The sequence below is a fragment of the Podarcis tiliguerta genome (genome assembly GCF_965153285.1).
Source record: "Podarcis tiliguerta genome assembly, chromosome: 8".
In the NCBI taxonomy this organism is placed as follows: Eukaryota; Metazoa; Chordata; class Lepidosauria; order Squamata; family Lacertidae; genus Podarcis; species Podarcis tiliguerta.
The window spans coordinates 32,659,597-32,663,810 of record NC_139541.1 but is presented as its reverse complement, the minus strand read 5'-3'; positions in this window follow the sequence as shown (position 1 = coordinate 32,663,810).

The window sequence follows — 4,214 nt, the reverse complement described above, 5'->3', positions numbered from 1 at the left end:
ACTGACTGAACCCATGGCTGTAGGCATGCACCACAAACTTAGCACTTAAAAAAAAAAACTTTTTTAGAAGGCAGAATATTGGAAAGAAAGAATTTCTACTCCAAAAGGCTAACATTTAAATTTTTAATGTACGTAATTTTTTTATTTTTTTTAATCAATTCCATTGTGAGTTTTGGATGGGAAAGCTTACCTTTCTAGTCGTCCTTAAGGACAATTTAACATATCCCTTTATCAGGAAGTTGTATGAGCCAGGCTAGAAAGCTGAAAGGGAAAATATTCTTGCAGGCTTTTAGACCTGGTGAGTTCAAAGCCAGAGACACTGCAGCGCTTCGGCTCCAGCACTGCCGTTTCCTTCTGATCAAAAGCAGCCAAAGTAAAACTTGCAACTCTTTAAAGAACTATCAAATAATGAGGGGAGGAGAGGAGCAAAAGTAAACGAACTCTTTTCTGCGCGGTTGAAGGGAAAGTGGAGATCCAGCGTTTTCTCTAGCTAACATGTTAGCCGGGGTTAATAAGTCACCTGTCACCCTCGCCGACAGACTTCCATTCAAAATGGCAAACTCTTACCAGGACACCCGCAAAGGGTCTAATTTGGGCCAAGATTCAACCTCTCAACTTGTTTTTACTGCTGAGGATTCTAATGAAAACAGTGCCACAAAGCATATGCAAAGTGTTTTCCCCTCCTCACCACTGCAGGACTGAAGTGGGTTATCTGTCAGGCACCCACCCACCCCTCTGAAATAAAAATCCGTCAGGACTTCCAAGTCATAACAGCTGGTGTTGTTAGTGGTTGGAGCGTTGGACTAGGACCTGGGAGACCAGGGTTCCAATCCCCACTCAGCCATGAACCTGGAAGAAGGTTTACTGGGCAAGATCTCCCAATCAACTATAATTGTGCGACCTGTTTTTGTGGGCATGTGACCAAATTTCATCTGAACATGGTGAAAATCTGGAAGGGCCCAATATATCTTCTTCTTGCAATAACACTAGAATTCATGGATGGAAGAAAGAACTTCTTCACACTGCACATTGTTAAACTACAGAATTCGCTCCCACAGGAGGTAGCGGTAGTCACAAACTTGGACAGCTTTAAAAGATTACAGCTATTTTTTGCTTCCATGGTTGGACGCAGTGTGCCTCTGAATGTCAGCTACTGGAAATCACAAGTGGGGAGAGCTGCTGTTTTGCTTAGATCCTACTTGTGGCCACTGTGAGAACAGGATGCTGGACTAGGTGAGCCATTCGCCTGATCTAGCACCCTCTTCTTATTTCCTTAAAGCCCCATCTACTCCCAGTTTTTTCTTCCAACAGCCATGAGCTTGATACCTCAGGGAGCTCCATAAATGAAGAGAGGCGCAGCTATCCTAATAATATTTTTTTATTTGTTTCATCTATATTCCACCTTTTTCTCCAAGGAGCTCAAGGTAGAGCGCATGGTACTTCCCTGCTCAATTAATCCTCTCAACAACCCTGTGATGTAGGTTAGGCTGGAAGGAATTTACTGGTCATCCAGTAAGTTTCATGGCTGAGGGGGACTTGAACCCTGGTCTTTCTCATCAAAAACTTTGCAGCTCTAGAAACACAACAGTAGAAACATAATGAAAGTCAATTAACTCTTACTTTTTAATAAGTGGCATCTAAGCTGGACTGCACATGCAGACATCAGCAGTTAACACTGTTGGGGGGAAATGCTCTTTTAAAGTACCGGGGGGGCTGGGGAGAAGCTGTTATGCTTTGCCGCCACCAAGTATACATTTCAAAGAGAATAGCAGCTTTCTTTTTAAAAAGAAGAAGAAAAAAGATAATGTTTCTAGTCCTTTTGGGTGGTGCAAAGGGATGAAGGCTCTTACGTTCTTAGCCATTGCCAGGGGGGTTGATGCTGCAGTGGCAGGTATGAGTCATGCAATCTCTAAGAATCAGTGACTTACTGGAACGGTGTTGCTACCTGAAGAATTAATGATGGCGGCACGTTCTTCATGGGAACCCACAGGGTCTGGAGAGGCCCCCAGTTGCACTAAGGAGCACAAAGCTGAGGATTTGCACAACAGCAGCTTAAGGGTTGTCCATGTAATAGCCATTGACAGGTCATGAGTGTGTCACATTCTTCAAGAGCGAATCGTCATGGAGCCAACAGGCACCATCCCAGCTCAAGAGGAAGCTATCAGTAGGCATGGGGGGACCCCGAAGTTTGCCGAAGTACAAGAAAAACCTGCAGAAAATGTTGAAACTCAAAAATGCAATTTGATTTAGAGTTTAATACTAGCCTACTGAATTTGCAAAATTTGCAAAACACCAATATCCTTCAAAGTTTGCACTTCTCTGAATTTTGTGGCGCAGTTCTCTAACCAAATAACATGTACAAAGGTGTGCTTATTAGGCAAAGGTGAGCAAAAAATGCACATATTAGTGGAAATAACATTATAGTGGGGAAAAGTGAGCGCATAATAAGAAAAAATTGCACCAGAGTGCTTGGGAATTTTCACAAGGCCTGTATTTGGGGCGGGGGGTAGTTTTCTTTTAACTCCTCAAACAGATGCAGAAATGTAGAGAAATGAACTTAAGACTGAAAAACCAGAACCTGAGAGAAACTGAAATGGACAAATCTTTCCATCCCTAGCATGGGAGAACAGCCATATGAACCTACTCCCTGGGTGGACTGCATCCCACTGGTGTTAAATCTGCCTGCCTGATAATGATAATTTTATTATTTGTACCCTGCCCATCTGACTAGTTACCCTAGTCACTCTGGGCAGCTTCTAACAAGATATTAAAAATATAAATATATAAAAACACAGCGAAACATGTGTACAATGTGTACACAACAATCCATTCTTGCAGCAGAGACCTCACTTTGTGTCATGGTGACATGGCCACTGAGCTTCTTCCGTGCCCATTTTGTCCAATCAGTGGGTCATAAACAGCTTATCTGAGGCGTGCCAGGCATCTGGGACTAGCTGCCACTGAAATTTCCCACCATACCCCTGACATAGTATTGCTCTCAGGCATTGTGGGGGATTTAAATAGCAGACTGGCCACCTAGTGCTGTTCACAGAATGGGGCTGGAAAACAAAATTAAAGGGGAGGTGTGCTGGTCCCGAGGGTTAACCGTGCGGTGAGGTCCGAGTCCAGTCCGAGGTCGAGGGTTCGGTATGGAGGCTGTCCCTCAAAGGTGAAGCTGGGTCCAAGGCAGGGAGTCAGGTGAGGTCAGGAACTCTGGCAGAACAGGAGGACAGGGTGCAGGCAGGAACAGGCTACCAACAATATTGCTCCCGCAACCTGGGGCTGGGGCTGGCTGGCTTTTATCTGCCCCAAGGCATAGGACGGCCCCGGTCCACAGGTGACTCGCCTCTCCTGGCCTGGAGGCGAGCACTCTTCCTGCGAGAACTTAGTTCCCTCCGCCTCTCTTCCCTGAGCCTCTGCAGCTCAGGAGAGGCTGGAGGGTTACTGGACCCAGAGGCAACCTCAGCTTCCTCTGATGGGGCTGAGAGTGGAGCACCTGCAGGCAATGGGTCCTCCATCACCTCAGGAGCCAGAGCAGACTCAGCTGGTGCCTGCACCTGAGGAATGTCAGTAGTGGGGATATGTCAGTAGTGGACCTTGCCATGGTACTGCCCAAGGATGCCAGGTGCTGATGCTGGCCCTGCACTGATGCCTCCAATATCAGAGCTAATGGTGGGTGGGTGTGACCAGAAATCGGCTCCACTATCGGTGATAATGTTGGGGGGGAATCAGCTCAGCGAAACGGTCTTTTCCCTAGATAGCAACACTTTATTCTCACCTGCAATACCGAGAAGAGACGAGCCTTTCTCTCCAGGTCCCTTTGAGCGTTGAGGGCCCTTGAGCTCAGGAAGGATAACGACAAGATGTTCCCATTTTTGCAGACATTTCTCCCCCGCTAACACCCAATAAAATAAAACAAGAATCCTACCTTTCTCTCAAAGGAAAAAGAACCTTGAAGGCATTCAGGCCCAGCTCTCCCATGAGAACTCAATCATGCACTACTTTCCTAGCTTTATTTTTGTTTTTCAACCATTTCCCCACCAAAAAACCGCAAATCCCTTTGAGACGACCCATCTTTCAAGGTATCTTTTTTCCCTCCCTCAGTCCCATTGATATCACCTGCCCTTACCGCTGAAGAGCGCTTGTTTGCCTGTTTAAAGAAAGAAAAGAAAAGAAAGTGGGGGGGATAAAGGATGCACACATAGGATGCAGCA